An 18468-nucleotide genomic window follows, 5' to 3' on the forward strand; every position below is an offset into this window, starting at 1 on the left:
GAGGCCAGAGTAAGAGTTAAGACAGTAGCTATGAGGCCAGAGTAAGAGTCCAAGACCTTAACCATTAGGCCAGAGTAAGAGTTAAGACAGTAGCAATGAGGCCAGAGTAAGAGTTAAGACAGTAGCTATGAGGCCAGCATAAGAGTCCAAGACCTTAACCATTAGGCCAGAGTAAGAGTTAAGACAGTAGCTATGAGGCCAGAGTAAGAATTAAGACAGTAGCTATGAGGCCAGAGTAAGAGTTAAGACAGTAGCTATGAGGCCAGAGTAAGAGTTAAGACAGTAGCTATGAGGCCAGAGTAAGAGTTAAGACAGTGGCTATTAGGCCAGAGTAAGAGTTAAGACAGTAGCTATGAGGCCAGAGTAAGAGTTAAGACAGTAGCTATGAGGCCAGAGTAAGAGTCCAAGACCTTCACCATTAGGCCAGAGTAAGAGTTAAGACAGTAGCTATGAGGCCAGAGTAAGAGTTCAGACAGTAGCTATGAGGCCAGAGTAAGAGTTAAGACAGTAGCTATGAGGCCAGAGTAAGAGTTAAGACAGTAGCTATGAGGCCAGAGTAAGAGTCCAAGACCTTAACCATTAGACCAGAGTAAGAGTTAAGACAGTAGCTATGAGGCCAGAGTAAGAGTTAAGACAGTAGCTATTAGGCCAGATTAAGAGTTAAGACAGTAGCTATGAGGCCAGAGTAAGAGTTAAGGCAGTAGCTATTCAGCCAGAAGAAGAGTCCAAGGCCTTAACCATTAGGCCAGAGTAAGAGTTAAGACAGTAGCTATGAGGCCTGATTAAGAGTTAAGACAGTAGCTATGAGGCCTGAGTAAGAGTTAAGACAGTAGCTATGAGGCCATAGTAAGAGTCCAAGACCTTAACCATTAGGCCAGAGTAAGAGTTAAGACAGTAGTTATGAGGCCAGAGTAAGAGTTAATACAGTAGCTATGAGGCCAGAGTAAGAGTTAATACAGTAGCTATGAGGCCAGAGTAAGAGACCAAGACCTTAACCATTAGGCCAGAGTAAGAGTTAAGACAGTAGCTATGAGGCCAGAGTAGGAGTTAAGACAGTAGCTATAAGGCCAGAGTAAGAGTTAAGACAGTAGCTATGAGGCCAGAGTAAGAGTCCAAGACCTTAACCATTAGGCCAGAGTAAGAGTTAAGACAGTAGCTATTAGGCCAGAGTAAGAGTCCAAGACCTTAACCATTAGGCCAGAGTAAGAGTTAAGACAGTAGCTATGAGGCCAGAGTAAGAGTTAAGACAGTAGCTATTAGGCCAGAGTAAGAGTTAAGACAGTAGCTATTAGGCCAGAGTAAGAGTCCAAGACCTTAACCATTAGGCCAGTGTAAGAGTTAAGACAGTAGCTATTAGGCCAGAGTAAATGTTAAGACAGTAGATATGAGGCCATAGTAAGAGTCCAAGACCTTAACCATTAGGCCAGAGTAAGAGTTAAGACAGTAGCTATGAGGCCAGAGTAAGAGTTAGGACAGTAGCTATGAGGCCAGAGTAAGAGTCCAAGACCTTAACCATTAGGCCAGAGTAAGAGTTAAGACAGTAGCTATGAGGCCAGAGTAAGAGTTAAGACAGTAGCTATGAGGCCATAGTAAGAGTCCAAGACGTTAACCATTAGGCCAGAGTAAGAGTTAAGACAGTAGCTATGAGGCCAGAGTATGAGTTAAGACAGTAGCTATCAGGCCAGAGTAAGAGTTAAGACAGTAGCTATGAGTCCAGAGTAAGAGTTAAGACAGTAGCTATTAGGCCAGAAGAAGAGTCCAAGGCCTTAACCATTAGGCCAGAGTAAGAGTTAAGACAGTAGCTATGAGGCCAGAGTAAGAGTCCAAGACCTTAACCATTAGGCCAGAGTAAGAGTTAAGACAGCAGCTATGAGGCCAGAGTAAGAGTTAAGACAGTAGCTATGAGGCCAGAGTAAGAGTTAAGACAGTAGCTTTTAGGCCAGAGTAAGAGTCCAAGACCTTAACCATTAGGCCAGAGTTAGAGTTAAGACAGTAGCTATGAGGCCAAAGTAAGAGTTAAGACAGTAGCTATTAGGCCAGAGTAAGAGTTAAGACAGTAGCTATGAGGCCAGAGTAAGAGTTAAGACAGTAGCTATCAGGCCAGAGTAAGAGTTAAGACAGTAGCTATGAGTCCAGAGTAAGAGTTAAGACAGTAGCTATGAGGCCAGAGTAAGAGTTAAGGCAGTAGCTATGAGGCCGGAGTAAGAGTTAAGACAGTAGCTATGAGGCCAGAGTAAGAGTCCAAGACCTTAACCATTAGGCCAGAGTAAGAGTTAAGACAGTAGCTATGAGGCCAGAGTAAGAGTTAAGACAGTAGCTATTAGGCCAGAGTAAGAGTTAAGACAGTAGCTATGAGGCCAGAGTAAGAGTTAAGGCAGTAGCTATTAGGCCAGAAGAAGAGTCCAAGGCCTTAACCATTAGGCCAGAGTAAGAGTAAAGACAGTAGCTATGAGGCCAGAGTAAGAGTTAAGACAGTAGCTATGAGGCCAGAGTAAGAGTCCAAGACCTTAACCATTAGGCCAGAGTAAGAGTTAAGACAGCAGCTATGAGGCCAGAGTAAGAGTTAAGATAGTAGCTATTAGGCCAAAGTAAGAGTTAAGACAGTAGCTATTAGGCCAGAGTAAGAGTCCAAGACCTTAACCATTAGGCCAGAGTAAGAGTTAAGACTGTAGCTATGAGGCCAGAGTAAGAGTTAAGACAGTAGCTATGAGGCCAGAGTAAGAGTCCAAGACCTTAACCATTAGGCCAGAGTAAGAGTTAAGACAGTAGCTATGAGGCCAAAGTAAGAGTTAAGACAGTAGCTATTAGGCCAGAGTAAGAGTTAAGACAGTAGCTATTAGGCCAGAGAAAGAGTTAAGACAGTAGCTATGAGGCCAGAGTAAGAGTTAAGACAGTAGCTATGAGGCCAGAGTAAGAGTTAAGACAGTAGCTATGAGGCCAGAGTAAGAGTTAAGACAGTAGCTATGAGGCCAGAGTAAGAGTCCAAGACCTTAACCATTAGGCCAGAGTAAGAGTTAAGACAGTAGCTATGAGGCCAGAGTAAGAGTTAAGACAGTAGCTATGAGGCCAGAGTAAGAGTTAAGACAGTAGCTATTAGGCCAGAGTAAGAGTTAAGACAGTAGCTATTGGGACAGAGTAAGAGTTAAGACAGTAGCTATGAGGCCAGAGCAAGAGTTAAGACAGAAGCTATGAGGCCAGAGTAAGAGTCCAAGACCTTAACCATTAGGCCAGAGTACGAGTTAAGACAGTAGCTATGAGGCCAGAGTAAGAGTTAAGACAGTAGCTATGAGGCCAGAGTAAGAGTTAAGACAGTAGCTATGAGGCCAGAGTAAGAGTCCAAGACCTTAACCATTAGGCCAGAGTAAGAGTTAAGACAGTAGCTATGAGGCCAGAGTAAGAGTTAAGACAGTAGCTATGAGGCCAGAGTAAGAGTTAAGACAGTAGCTATGAGGCCTGAGTAAGAGTTAAGACAGTAGCTATGAGGCCAGAGTAAGAGTCCAAGACCTTAACCATTAGGCCAGAGTAATAGTTAAGACAGTAGCTATGAGGCCAGAGTAAGAGTTAAGACAGTAGCTATAGGGACAGAGTAAGAGTTAAGACAGTAGCTATGAGGCCAGAGTAAGAGTTAAGACAGTAGCTATGAGGCCAGAGTAAGAGTTAAGACATTAGCTATGAGGCCAGAGTAAGAGTTAAGACAGTAGTTATGAGGCCTGAGTAAGAGTTAAGACAGTAGCTATGAGGCCAGAGTAAGAGTCCAAGACCTTAACCATTAGGCCAGAGTAAGAGTTAAGACAGTAGCTATGAGGCCAGAGTAAGAGTTAAGACAGTAGCTATGAGGCCAGAGTAAGAGTTAAGACAGTAGCTATGAGGCCATAGTAAGAGTCCAAGACCTTAACCATTAGGCCAGAGTAAGAGTTAAGACAGTAGCTATTAGGCCACAGTAAGAGTTAAGACAGTAGATATGAGGCCAGAGTAAGAGTTAAGACAGTAGCTATTAGGCCAGAGTAAGAGTCCAAGACCTTAACCATTAGGCCAGAGTAAGAGTTAAGACAGTAGCTATTAGGCCAGAGTAAGAGTTAAGACAGTAGATATGAGGCCAGAGTAAGAGTTAAGACAGTAGCTATTAGGCTATAGTAAGAGTCCAAGACCTTAACCATTAGGCCAGAGTAAGAGTTAAGACAGTAGCTATGAGGCCAGAGTAAGAGTTAAGACAGTAGCTATGAGTCCAGAGTAAGAGTTAAGACAGTAGCTATGAGGCCATAGTAAGAGTCCAAGACCTTAACCATTAGGCCAGAGTAAGAGTTAAGACAGTAGCTATGTGGCCAGAGTAAGAGTTAAGACAGTAGCTATCAGGCCAGAGTAAGAGTTAAGACAGTAGCTATGAGTCCAGAGTAAGAGTTAAGACAGTAGCTATGAGGCCAGAGTAAGAGTTAAGACAGTAGCTATGAGGCCAGAGTAAGAGTTAAGACAGTAGATATGAGGCCAGAGTAAGAGTCCAAGACCTTAACCATTAGGCCAGAGTAAGAGTTAAGACAGTAGCTATTAGGCAGGAGCAAGAGTTAAGACAGTAGCTATTAGGCCAGAGTAAGAGTTAAGACAGTAGCTATTAGGCCAGAGTAAGAGTTAAGACAGTAGCTATGAGGCCAGAGTAAGAGTTAAGACAGTAGCTATGAGGCCAGAGTAAGAGTCCAAGACCTTAACCATTAGGCCAGAGTAAGAGTTAAGACAGTAGCTATGAGGCCAGAGTAGGAGTAGAGACATTAGCTATAAGGCCAGAGTAAGAGTTAAGACAGTAGCTATGAGGCCAGAGTAAGAGTTAAGACAGTAGCTATCACGCCAGAGTAAGAGTTAAGACAGTAGCTATGAGGCCAGAGTAAGAGTTAAGACAGTAGCTATGAGGCTAGAGTAAGAGTTAAGACAGTAGCTATTAGGCCAGAGTAAGAGTTAAGACAGTAGCTATGAGGCCAGAGTAGGAGTTAAGACAGTAGCTATCACGCCAGAGTAAGAGTTAAGACAGTAGCTGTGAGGCCAGAGTAAGAGTTAAGACAGTAGCTATGAGGCTAGAGTAAGAGTTAAGACAGTAGCTATTAGGCCAGAGTAAGAGTTAAGACAGTAGCTATGAGGCCAGAGTAAGAGTTAAGACAGTAGCTATCACGCCAGAGTAAGAGTTAAGACAGTAGCTATGAGGCCAGAGTAAGAGTTGAGACAGTAGCTATCAGGCCAGGCAAGAGTAAGAGTTAAGACAGTAGCTATGAGGCCAGAGTAAGAGTTAAGACAGTAGCTATGAGGCCAGAGTAAGAGTCCAAGACCTTAACCATTAGGCCAGAGTAAGAGTTAAGACAGTAGCTATTAGGCCAGAGTAAGAGTCCAAGACCTTAACCATTAGGCCAGAGTAAGAGGTAAGACAGTAGCTCTGAGGCCAGAGTAAGAGTTAAGACAGTAGCTATGAGGCCAGAGTAAGAGTCCAAGACCTTAACCATTAGGCCAGAGTAAGAGTTAAGACAGTAGCAATGAGGCCAGAGTAAGAGTTAAGACAGTAGCTATGAGGCCAGAGTAAGAGTTAAGACAGTAGCTATGAGGCCAGCGTAAGAGTCCAAGACCTTAACCATTAGGCCAGAGTAAGAGTTAAGACAGTAGCTATGAGGCCAGAGTAAGAATTAAGACAGTAGCTATGAGGCCAGAGTAAGAGTTAAGACAGTAGCTATGAGGCCAGAGTAAGAGTTAAGACAGTAGCTATGAGGCCAGAGTAAGAGTTAAGACAGTAGCTATGAGGCCAGAGTAAGAGTTAAGACAGTAGCTATTAGGCCAGAGTAAGAGTTAAGACAGTAGCTATGAGGCCAGAGTAAGAGTTAAGACAGTAGCTATTAGGCCAGAGTAAGAGTCCAAGACCTTAACCATTAGGCCAGTGTAAGAGTTAAGACAGTAGCTATTAGGCCAGAGTAAGAGTTAAGACAGTAGATATGAGGCCATAGTAAGAGTCCAAGACCTTAACCATTAGGCCAGAGTAAGAGTTAAGACAGTAGCTATTAGGCCAGAGTAAGAGTTAAGACAGTAGCTATGAGACCAGAGTAAGAGTTAAGACAGTAGCTATGAGGCCAGAGTAAGAGTTAAGACAGAAGCTATGAGGCCAGAGTAAGAGTCCAAGACCTTAACCATTAGGCCAGAGTAAGAGTTAAGACAGTAGCTATGAGGCCAGAGTAAGAGTCCAAGACCTTAACCATTAGGCCAGAGGAAGAGTTAAGACAGTAGCTATTAGGCCAGAGTAAGAGTCCAAGACCTTAACCATTAGGCCAGAGTAAGAGGTAAGACAGTAGCTCTGAGGCCAGAGTAAGAGTTAAGACAGTAGCTATTAGGCCAGAGTAAGAGTCCAAGACCTTAACCATTAGGCCAGTGTAAGAGTTAAGACAGTAGCTATTAGGCCAGAGTAAGAGTTAAGACAGTAGATATGAGGCCATAGTAAGAGTCCAAGACCTTAACCATTAGGCCAGAGTAAGAGTTAAGACAGTAGCTATTAGGCCAGAGTAAGAGTTAAGACAGTAGCTATGAGACCAGAGTAAGAGTTAAGACAGTAGCTATGAGGCCAGAGTAAGAGTTAAGACAGAAGCTATGAGGCCAGAGTAAGAGTCCAAGACCTTAACCATTAGGCCAGAGTAAGAGTTAAGACAGTAGCTATGAGGCCAGAGTAAGAGTCCAAGACCTTAACCATTAGGCCAGAGGAAGAGTTAAGACAGTAGCTATTAGGCCAGAGTAAGAGTCCAAGACCTTAACCATTAGGCCAGAGTAAGAGGTAAGACAGTAGCTCTGAGGCCAGAGTAAGAGTTAAGACAGTAGCTATGAGGCCAGAGTAAGAGTTAAGACAGTAGCTATGAGGCCAGAGTAAGAGTCCAAGACAGTAGCAATGAGGCCAGAGTAAGAGTTAAGACAGTAGCAATGAGGCCAGAGTAAGAGTTAAGACAGTAGCTATGAGGCCAGAGTAAGAGTTAAGACAGTAGCTATGAGGCCAGAGTAAGAGTCCAAGACCTTAACCATTAGGCCAGAGTAAGAGTCCAAGACCTTAACCATTAGACCAGAGTAAGAGTTAAGACAGTAGCTATGAGGCCAGAGTAAGAGTTAAGACAGTAGCTATTAGGCCAGAGTAAGAGTTAAGACAGTAGCTATGAGGCCAGAGTAAGAGTTAAGTCAGTAGCTATTAGGCCAGAAGAAGAGTCCAAGGCCTTAACCATTAGGCCAGAGTAAGAGTTAAGACAGTAGCTATGAGGCCAGAGTAAGAGTTAAGACAGTAGCTATGAGGCCAGAGTAAGAGTCCAAGACCTTAACCATTAGGCCAGAGTAAGAGTTAAGACAGCAGCTATGAGGCCAGAGTAAGAGTTAAGACAGTAGCTATGAGGCCAGAGTAAGAGTTAAGACAGTAGCTATTAGGCCAGAGTAAGAGTCCAAGACCTTAACCATTAGGCCAGAGTTAGAGTTAAGACAGTAGCTATGAGGCCAAAGTAAGAGTTAAGACAGTAGCTATTAGGCCAGAGTAAGAGTTAAGACAGTAGCTATGAGGCCAGAGTAAGAGTTAAGACAGTAGCTATCAGGCCATAGTAAGAGTTAAGACAGTAGCTATGAGGCCAGAGTAAGAGTTAAGACAGTAGCTATGAGGCCAGAGTAAGAGTTAAGACAGTAGCTATGAGGCCAGAGTAAGAATCCAAGACCTTAACCATTAGGCCAGAGTAAGAGTTAAGACAGTAGCTATTAGGCCAGAGTAAGAGTTAAGACAGTAGCTATTAGGCCAGAGTAAGAGTTAAGACAGTAGCTATGAGGCCAGAGTTAGAGTTAATACAGTAGATATGAGGCCAGAGTAAGAGTCCAAGACCTTAACCATTAGGCCAGAGTAAGAGTTAAGACAGTAGCTATGAGGCCAGAGTAAGAGTTAAGACAGTAGCTATGAGTCCAGAGTAAGAGTTAAGACAGTAGCTATGAGGCCAGAGTAAGAGTTAAGACAGTAGCTATGAGGCCAGAGTAAGAGTTAAGACAGTAGCTATGAGGCCAGAGTAAGAGTTAAGACAGTAGATATGAGGCCAGAGTAAGAGTCCAAGACCTTAACCATTAGGCCAGAGTAAGAGTTAAGACAGTAGCTATTAGGCCAGAGTAAGAGTTAAGACAGTAGCTATTAGGCCAGAGTAAGAGTTAAGACAGTAGCTATTAGGCCAGAGTAAGAGTTAAGACAGTAGCTATGAGGCCAGAGTAAGAGTTAAGACAGTAGCTATGAGGCCAGAGTAAGAGTCAAAGACCTTAACCATTAGGCCAGAGTAAGAGTTAAGACAGTAGCTATGAGGCCAGAGTAGGAGTAGAGACAGTAGCTATGAGGCCAGAGTAAGAGTTAAGACAGTAGCTATGAGGCCAGAGTTAGAGCTAAGACAGTAGCTATCAGGCCAGAGTAAGAGTTAAGACAGTAGCTATCACGCCAGAGTAATAGTTAAGACAGTAGCTGTGAGGCCAGAGTAAGAGTTAAGACAGTAGCTATGAGGCCAGAGTAAGAGTCCAAGACCTTAACCATTAGGCCAGAGTAAGAGTTAAGACAGTAGCTATGAGGCCAGAGTAAGAGTTAAGACAGTAGCTATTAGGCCAGAGTAAGAGTTAAGACAGTAGCTATTAGGCCAGAGTAAGAATCCAAGACCTTAACCATTAGGCCAGAGTAAGAGTTAAGACAGTAGCTATTAGGCCAGAGTAAGAGTTAAGACAGTAGATATGAGGCCAGAGTAAGAGTTAAGACAGTAGCTATTAGGCCATAGTAAGAGTCCAAGACCTTAACCATTAGGCCAGAGTAAGAGGTAAGACAGTAGCTCTGAGGCCAGAGTAAGAGTTAAGACAGTAGCTATGAGGCCAGAGTAAGAGTCCAATACCTTAACCATTAGGCCAGAGTAAGAGTTAAGACTGTAGCAATGAGGCCAGAGTAAGAGTTAAGACAGTAGCTATGAGGCCAGAGTAAGAGTTAAGACAGTAGCTATGAGGCCAGCGTAAGAGTCCAAGACCTTAACCGTTAGGCCAGAGTAAGAGTTAAGACAGTAGCTATGAGGCCAGAGTAAGAATTAAGACAGTAGCTATGAGGCCAGAGTAAGAGTTAAGACAGTAGCTATGAGGCCAGAGTAAGAGTTAAGACAATAGCTATTAGGCCACAGTAAGAGTCCAAGACCTTAACCACTAGGCCAGAGTAAGAGTTAAGACAGTAGCTATGAGGCCAGAGTAAAAGTTAAGACAGTAGCTATTAGGCCAGAGTAAGAGTCCAAGACCTTAACCATTAGGCAAGAGTAAGAGGTAAGACAGTAGCTCTGAGGCCAGAGTAAGAGTTAAGACAGTAGCTATGAGGCCAGAGTAAGAGTCCAATACCTTAACCATTAGGCCAGAGTAAGAGTTAAGACTGTAGCAATGAGGCCAGAGTAAGAGTTAAGACAGTAGCTATGAGGCCAGAGTAAGAGTTAAGACAGTAGCTATGAGTCCAAGACCTTAACCGTTAGGCCAGAGTAAGAGTTAAGACAGTAGCTATGAGGCCAGAGTAAGAATTAAGACAGTAGCTATGAGGCCAGAGTAAGAGTTAAGACAGTAGCTATTAGGCCAGAGAAAGAGTTAAGACAGTAGCTATGAGGCCAGAGTAAGAGTTAAGACAGTAGCTATGAGGCCAGAGTAAGAGTCCAAGACCTTAACCATTAGGCCAGAGTAAGAGTTAAGACAGTAGCTATGAGGCCAGAGTAAGAGTTAAGACAGTAGCTATGAGGCCAGAGTAAGAGTTAAGACAGTAGCTATTAGGCCAGAGTAAGAGTTAAGACAGTAGCTATTGGGACAGAGTAAGAGTTAAGACAGTAGCTATGAGGCCAGAGTAAGAGTTAAGACAGTAGCTATGAGGCCAGAGTAAGAGTCCAAGACCTTAACCATTAGGCCAGAGTAAGAGTTAAGATAGTAGCTATGAGGCCAGAGTAAGAGTTAAGACAGTAGCTATGAGGCCAGAGTAAGAGTTAAGACAGTAGCTATGAGGCCAGAGTAAGAGACCAAGACCTTAACCATTAGGCCAGAGTAAGAGTTAAGACAGTAGCTATGAGGCCAGAGTAAGAGTTAAGACAGTAGCTATGAGGCCAGAGTAAGAGTTAAGACAGTAGCTATGAGGCCAGAGTAAGAGTTAAGACAGTAGCTATGAGGCCAGAGTAAGAGTTAAGACAGTAGCTATCAGACCAGAGTAAGAGTTAAGACAGTAGCTATGAGTCCAGAGTAAGAGTTAAGACAGTAGCTATGAGGCCAGAGTAAGAGTTAAGACAGTAGCTATGAGGCCAGAGTAAGAGTCCAAGACCTTAACCATTAGGCCAGAGTAAGAGTTAAGACAGTAGCTATGAGGCCAGAGTAAGAGTTAAGACAGTAGCTATGAGGCCAGAGTAAGAGTTAAGACAGTAGCTATGAGGCCAGAGTAAGAGTTAAGACAGTAGCTATCAGGCCAGGCCAGAGTAAGAGTTAAGACAGTAGCTATCAGGCCAGAGTAAGAGTTAAGACAGTAGCTATGAGGCCAGAGTAAGAGTCCAAGACCTTAACCATTAGGCCAGAGTAAGAGTTAAGACAGTAGCTATGAGGCCAGAGTAAGAGTTAAGACAGTAGCTATTAGGCCAGAGTAAGAGTTAAGACAGTAGCTATGAGGCCATAGTAAGAGTCCAAGACCTTAACCATTAGGCCAGAGTAAGAGTTAAGACAGTAGCTATGAGGCCAGAGTAAGAGTTAAGACAGTAGCTATGAGGCCAGAGTAAGAGTCCAAGACCTTAACCATTAGGCCAGAGTAAGAGTTAAGACAGTAGCTATGAGGCCAGAGTAAGAGTTAAGACAGTAGCTATGAGGCCAGAGTAAGAGTTAAGACAGTAGCTATTAGGCCAGAGTAAGAGTTAAGACAGTAGCTATGAGGCCAGAGTAAGAGTCCAAGACCTTAACCATTAGGCCAGAGTAAGAGTTAAGACAGTAGCTATGAGGCCAGAGTAAGAGTTAAGACAGTAGCTATGAGGCCAAAGTAAGAGTTAAGACAGTAGCTATTAGGCCAGAGTAAGAGTTAAGACAGTAGCTATTAGGCCAGAGAAAGAGTTAAGACACTAGCTATGAGGCCAGAGTAAGAGTTAAGACAGTAGCTATGAGGCCAGAGTAAGAGTTAAGACAGTAGCTATGAGGCCAGAGTAAGAGTCCAAGACCTTAACCATTAGGCCAGAGTAAGAGTTAAGACAGTAGCTATGAGGCCAGAGTAAGAGTTAAGACAGTAGCTATTAGGCCTGAGTAAGAGTTAAGACAGTAGCTATTGGGACAGAGTAAGAGTTAAGACAGTAGCTATGAGGCCAGAATAAGAGTTAAGACAGTAGCTATGAGGCCAGAGTAAGAGTCCAAGACCTTAACCATTAGGCCAGAGTAAGAGTTAAGACAGTAGCTATGAGGCCAGAGTAAGAGTTAAGACAGTAGCTATGAGGCCAGAGTAAGAGTTAAGACAGTAGCTATGAGGCCTGAGTAAGAGTTAAGACAGTAGCTATGAGGCCATAGTAAGAGTCCAAGACCTTAACCATTAGGCCAGAGTAAGAGTTAAGACAGTAGCTATGAGGCCAGAGTAAGAGTTAAGACAGTAGCTATCAGAGCAGAGCAAGAGTTAAGACAGTAGCTATGAGTCCAGAGTAAGAGTTAAGACAGTAGCTATGAGGCCAGAGTAAGAGTTAAGACAGTAGCTATGAGGCCAGAGTAAGAGTTAATACAGTAGCTATGAGGCCAGAGTAAGAGTCCAAGACCTTAACCATTAGGCCAGAGTAAGAGTTAAGACAGTAGCTATTAGGCCAGAGTAAGAGTTAAGACAGTAGCTATGAGGCCAGAGTAGGAGTTAAGACAGTAGCTATAAGGCCAGAGTAAGAGTTAAGACAGTAGCTATGAGGCCAGAGTAAAAGTTAAGACAGTAGCTATGAGGCCAGAGTAAGAGTTAAGACAGTAGCTATTAGGCCAGAGTAAGAGTTAAGACAGTAGCTATGAGGCCAGAGTAGGAGTTAAGACAGTAGCTATAAGGCCAGAGTAAGAGTTAAGACAGTAGCTATGAGGCCAGAGTAAAAGTTAAGACAGTAGCTATGAGGCCAGAGTAAGAGTTAAGACAGTAGCTATGAGGCCAGAGTAAGAGTTAAGACAGTAGCTATGAGGCCAGAGTAAGAGTCCAAGACCTTAACCATTAGGCCAGAGTAAGAGTTAAGACAGCAGCTATGAGGCCAGAGTAAGAGTTAAGACAGTAGCTATGAGGCCAGAGTAAGAGTTAAGGCAGTAGCTATGAGGCCAGAGTAAGAGTTAAGACAGTAGCTATGAGGCCAGAGTAAGAGTTAAGACAGTAGATATGAGGCCAGAGTAAGAGTCCAAGACCTTAACGATTAGGCCAGAGTGAGAGTTAAGACAGTAGCTATGAGGCCAGAGTAAGAGTTAAGACAGTAGCTATTAGGCCAGAGTAAATGTTAAGACAGTAGCTATGAGGCCAGAGTAAGAGTTAAGACAGTAGCTATTAGGCCAGAGTAAGAGTCCAAGACCTTAACCATTAGGCCAGAGTAAGAGTTAAGACAGTAGCTATGAGGCCAGAGTAAGAGTTAAGACAGTAGCTATGAGGCCAGAGTAATAGTCCAAGACCTTAACCATTAGGCCAGAGAAAGAGTTAAGACAGTAGCTATGAGGCCAGAGTAAGAGTTAAGACAGTAGCTATTAGGCCAGAGTAAGAGTTAAGACAGTAGCTATTAGGCCGGAGTAAGAGTTAAGACAGTAGCTATGAGGCCAGAGTTAGAGTTAAGACCTTAACCATTAGGCCAGAGTAAGAGTTAAGACAGTAGCTATGGGGCCAGAGTAAGAGTTAAGACAGTAGCTATGAGGCCAGAAAAAGAGTTATGACAGTAGCTATGAGGCCGGAGTAAGAAATAAGACAGTAGCTATGAGGCCAGAGTAAGAGCTAAGACAGTAGCTATGAGGCCAGAGTAAGAGTCCAAGACATTAACCATTAGGCCAGAGTAAGAGTTAAGACAGTAGCTATGAGGCCAGAGTAAGAGTTAAGACAGTAGCTATGAGGCCAGAGTAAGAGTCCAAGACATTAACCATTAGGCCAGAGTAAGAGTTAAGACAGTAGCTATGAGGCCAGAGTAAGAGTTAAGACAGTAGCTATGAGGCCAGAGTAAGAGTTAAGACAGTAGCTATGAGGCCAGAGTAAGAGTTAAGACAGTAGCTATGAGGCCGGAGTAAGAGTTAAGACAGTAGCTATGAGGCCGGAGTAAGAGCTAAGACAGTAGCTATGAGGCCAGAGTAAGAGTCCAAGACCTTAACCATTAGGCCAGAGTAAGAGTTAAGACAGTAGCTATGAGGCCAGAGTAAGAGTTAAGACAGTAGCTATTAGGCCAGAGTAAGAATTAAGACAGTAGCTATGAGGCCAGAGTAAGAGTTAAGACAGTAGCTATGAGGCCAGAGTAAGAGTTAAGACAGTAGCTATGATGCCAGAGTAAGAGTCCAAGACCTTAACCATTAGGCCAGAGTAAGAATTAAGACAGTGGCTATGAGGCCAGAGTAAGAGTTCAAGACCTTAACCATTAGGCCAGAGTAAGAGTTAAGACAGTAGCTATGAGGCCAGAGTAGGAGTTAAGACAGTAGCTATGAGGCCAGAGTAAGAGTTAAGACAGTAGCTATGAGGCCAGAGTAAGAGTCCAAGACCTTAACCATTAGGCCAGAGTAAGAGTTAAGACAGCAGCTATGAGGCCAGAGTAAGAGTTAAGACAGTAGCTATGAGGCCAGAGTAAGAGTTAAGACAGTAGCTATGAGGCCAGAGTAAGAGTCCAAGACCTTAACCATTAGGCCAGAGTAAGAGTTAAGACAATAGCTATGAGGCCAGAGTAAGAGTTAAGACAGTAGCTATTAGGCCAGAGTAAGAGTTAAGACAGTAGCTATGAGGCCAGAGTAAGAGTTAAGGCAGTAGCTATGAGGCCAGAGTAAGAGTTAAGACAGTAGCTATGTGGCCATAGTAAGAGTTGAGACAGTAGCTATGAGGCCAGAGTAAGAGTTAAGACAGTAGCTATGAGGCCAGAGTAAGAGTTAAGACAGTAGCTATGAGGCCGGAGTAAGAGTTAAGACAGTAGCTATGAGGCCGGAGTAAGAGCTAAGACAGTAGCTATGAGGCCAGAGTAAGAGTCCAAGACCTTAACCATTAGGCCAGAGTAAGAGTTAAGACAGTAGCTATGAGGCCAGAGTAAGAGTTAAGACAGTAGCTATTAGGCCAGAGTAAGAGTTAAGACAGTAGCTATGAGGCCAGAGTAAGAGTTAAGACAGTAGCTATGAGGCCAGAGTAAGAGTTAAGACAGTAGCTATGAGGCCAGAGTAAGAGTCCAAGACCTTAACCATTAGGCCAGAGTAAGAATTAAGACAGTGGCTATGAGGCCAGAGTAAGAGTTCAAGACCTTAACCATTAGGCCAGAGTAAGAGTTAAGACAGTAGCTATGAGGCCAGAGTAGGAGTTAAGACAGTAGCTATGAGGCCAGAGTAAGAGTTAAGACAGTAGCTATGAGGCCAGAGTAAGAGTCCAAGACCTTAACCATTAGGCCAGAGTAAGAGTTAAGACAGTAGCTATTAGGCCACAGTAAGAGTTAAGACAGTAGATATGAGGCCAGAGTAAGAGTTAAGACAGTAGCTATTAGGCCAGAGTAAGAGTCCAAGACCTTAACCATTAGGCCAGAGTAAGAGTTAAGACAGTAGCTATGAGGCCAGAGTAAGAGTTAAGACAGTAGCTATGAGTCCAGAGTAAGAGTTAAGACAGTAGCTATGAGGCCATAGTAAGAGTCCAAGACCTTAACCATTAGGCCAGAGTAAGAGTTAAGACAGTAGCTATGTAGCCAGAGTAAGAGTTAAGACAGTAGCTATCAGGCCAGAGTAAGAGTTAAGACAGTAGCTATGAGTCCAGAGTAAGAGTTAAGACAGTAGCTATGAGGCCAGAGTAAGAGTTAAGACAGTAGCTATGAGGCCAGAGTAAGAGTTAAGACAGTAGATATGAGGCCAGAGTAAGAGTCCAAGACCTTAACCATTAGGCCAGAGTAAGAGTTAAGACAGTAGCTATTAGGCAGGAGCAAGAGTTAAGACAGTAGCTATTAGGCCAGAGTAAGAGTTAAGACAGTAGCTATTAGGCCAGAGTAAGAGTTAAGACAGTAGCTATGAGGCCAGAGTAAGAGTTAAGACAGTAGCTATGAGGCCAGAGTAAGAGTCCAAGACCTTAACCATTAGGCCAGAGTAAGAGTTAAGACAGTAGCTATGAGGCCAGAGTAGGAGTAGAGACATTAGCTATAAGGCCAGAGTAAGAGTTAAGACAGTAGCTATGAGGCCAGTGTAAGAGTTAAGACAGTAGCTATCACGCCAGAGTAAGAGTTAAGACAGTAGCTATGAGGCCAGAGTAAGAGTTAAGACAGTAGCTATGAGGCTAGAGTAAGAGTTAAGACAGTAGCTATTAGGCCAGAGTAAGAGTTAAGACAGTAGCTATGAGGCCAGAGTAAGAGTTAAGACAGTAGCTATCACGCCAGAGTAAGAGTTAAGACAGTAGCTGTGAGGCCAGAGTAAGAGTTAAGACAGTAGCTATGAGGCTAGAGTAAGAGTTAAGACAGTAGCTATTAGGCCAGAGTAAGAGTTAAGACAGTAGCTATGAGGCCAGAGTAAGAGTTAAGACAGTAGCTATCACGCCAGAGTAAGAGTTAAGACAGTAGCTATGAGGCCAGAGTAAGAGTCCAAGACCTTAACCATTAGGCCAGAGTAAGAGTTAAGACAGTAGCTATGAGGCCAGAGTAAGAGTTAAGACAGTAGCTATGAGGCCAGAGTAAGAGTCCAAGACCTTAACCATTAGGCCAGAGAAAGAGTTAAGACAGTAGCTATGAGGCCAGAGTAAGAGTTAAGACAGTAGCTATTAGGCCAGAGTAAGAGTTAAGACAGTAGCTATTAGGCCGGAGTAAGAGTTAAGACAGTAGCTATGAGGCCAGAGTTAGAGTTAAGACCTTAACCATTAGGCCAGAGTAAGAGTTAAGACAGTAGCTATGAGGCCAGAGTAAGAGTTAAGACAGTAGCTATGAGGCCAGAGTAAGAGTTATGACAGTAGCTATGAGGCCGGAGTAAGAAATAAGACAGTAGCTATGAGGCCGGAGTAAGAGCTAAGACAGTAGCTATGAGGCCAGAGTAAGAGTCCAAGACATTAACCATTAGGCCAGAGTAAGAGTTAAGACAGTAGCTATGAGGCCAGAGTAAGAGTCCAAGACCTTCACCATTAGGCCAGAGTAAGAGTTAAGACAGTAGCTATGAGGCCAGAGTAAGAGTTAAGACAGTAGCTATGAGGCCAGAGTAAGAGTTAAGACAGTAGCTATGAGGCCGGAGTAAGAGTTAAGACAGTAGCTATGAGGCCGGAGTAAGAGCTAAGACAGTAGCTATGAGGCCAGAGTAAGAGTCCAAGACCTTAACCATTAGGCCAGAGTAAGAGTTAAGACAGTAGCTATGAGGCCAGAGTAAGAGTTAAGACAGTAGCTATTAGGCCAGAGTAAGAGTTAAGACAGTAGCTATGAGGCCAGAGTAAGAGTTAAGACAGTAGCTATGAGGCCAGAGTAAGAGTTAAGACAGTAGCTATGATGCCAGAGTAAGAGTCCAAGACCTTAACCATTAGGCCAGAGTAAGAATTAAGACAGTGGCTATGAGGCCAGAGTAAGAGTCCAAGACCTTAACCATTAGGCCAGAGTAAGAGTTAAGACAGTAGCTATGAGGCCAGAGTAGGAGTTAAGACAGTAGCTATGAGGCCAGAGTAAGAGTTAAGACAGTAGCTATGAGGCCAGAGTAAGAGTCCAAGACCTTAACCATTAGGCCAGAGTAAGAGTTAAGACAGCAGCTATGAGGCCAGAGTAAGAGTTAAGACAGTAGCTATGAGGCCAGAGTAAGAGTTAAGACAGTAGCTATGAGGCCAGAGTAAGAGTCCAAGACCTTAACCATTAGGCCAGAGTAAGAGTTAAGACAATAGCTATGAGGCCAGAGTAAGAGTTAAGACAGTAGCTATTAGGCCAGAGTAAGAGTTAAGACAGTAGCTATGAGGCCAGAGTAAGAGTTAAGGCAGTAGCTATGAGGCCAGAGTAAGAGTTAAGACAGTAGCTATGTGGCCATAGTAAGAGTTGAGACAGTAGCTATGAGGCCAGAGTAAGAGTTAAGACAGTAGCTATGAGGCCAGAGTAAGAGTTAAGACAGTAGCTATGAGGCCGGAGTAAGAGTTAAGACAGTAGCTATGAGGCCGGAGTAAGAGCTAAGACAGTAGCTATGAGGCCAGAGTAAGAGTCCAAGACCTTAACCATTAGGCCAGAGTAAGAGTTAAGACAGTAGCTATGAGGCCAGAGTAAGAGTTAAGACAGTAGCTATTAGGCCAGAGTAAGAGTTAAGACAGTAGCTATGAGGCCAGAGTAAGAGTTAAGACAGTAGCTATGAGGCCAGAGTAAGAGTTAAGACAGTAGCTATGAGGCCAGAGTAAGAGTCCAAGACCTTAACCATTAGGCCAGAGTAAGAATTAAGACAGTGGCTATGAGGCCAGAGTAAGAGTTCAAGACCTTAACCATTAGGCCAGAGTAAGAGTTAAGACAGTAGCTATGAGGCCAGAGTAGGAGTTAAGACAGTAGCTATGAGGCCAGAGTAAGAGTTAAGACAGTAGCTATGAGGCCAGAGTAAGAGTCCAAGACCTTAACCATTAGGCCAGAGTAAGAGTTAAGACAGTAGCTATTAGGCCACAGTAAGAGTTAAGACAGTAGATATGAGGCCAGAGTAAGAGTTAAGACAGTAGCTATTAGGCCAGAGTAAGAGTCCAAGACCTTAACCATTAGGCCAGAGTAAGAGTTAAGACAGTAGCTATTAGGCCAGAGTAAGAGTTAAGACAGTAGATATGAGGCCAGAGTAAGAGTTAAGACAGTAGCTATTAGGCTATAGTAAGAGTCCAAGACCTTAACCATTAGGCCAGAGTAAGAGTTAAGACAGTAGCTATGAGGCCAGAGTAAGAGTTAAGACAGTAGCTATGAGTCCAGAGTAAGAGTTAAGACAGTAGCTATGAGGCCATAGTAAGAGTCCAAGACCTTAACCATTAGGCCAGAGTAAGAGTTAAGACAGTAGCTATGTGGCCAGAGTAAGAGTTAAGACAGTAGCTATCAGGCCAGAGTAAGAGTTAAGACAGTAGCTATGAGTCCAGAGTAAGAGTTAAGACAGTAGCTATGAGGCCAGAGTAAGAGTTAAGACAGTAGCTATGAGGCCAGAGTAAGAGTTAAGACAGTAGATATGAGGCCAGAGTAAGAGTCCAAGACCTTAACCATTAGGCCAGAGTAAGAGTTAAGACAGTAGCTATTAGGCAGGAGCAAGAGTTAAGACAGTAGCTATTAGGCCAGAGTAAGAGTTAAGACAGTAGCTATTAGGCCAGAGTAAGAGTTAAGA

This window comes from Triturus cristatus, chromosome 9 (genome assembly GCF_964204655.1).
Source record: "Triturus cristatus chromosome 9, aTriCri1.1, whole genome shotgun sequence".
NCBI classification, from domain to species: Eukaryota; Metazoa; Chordata; class Amphibia; order Caudata; family Salamandridae; genus Triturus; species Triturus cristatus.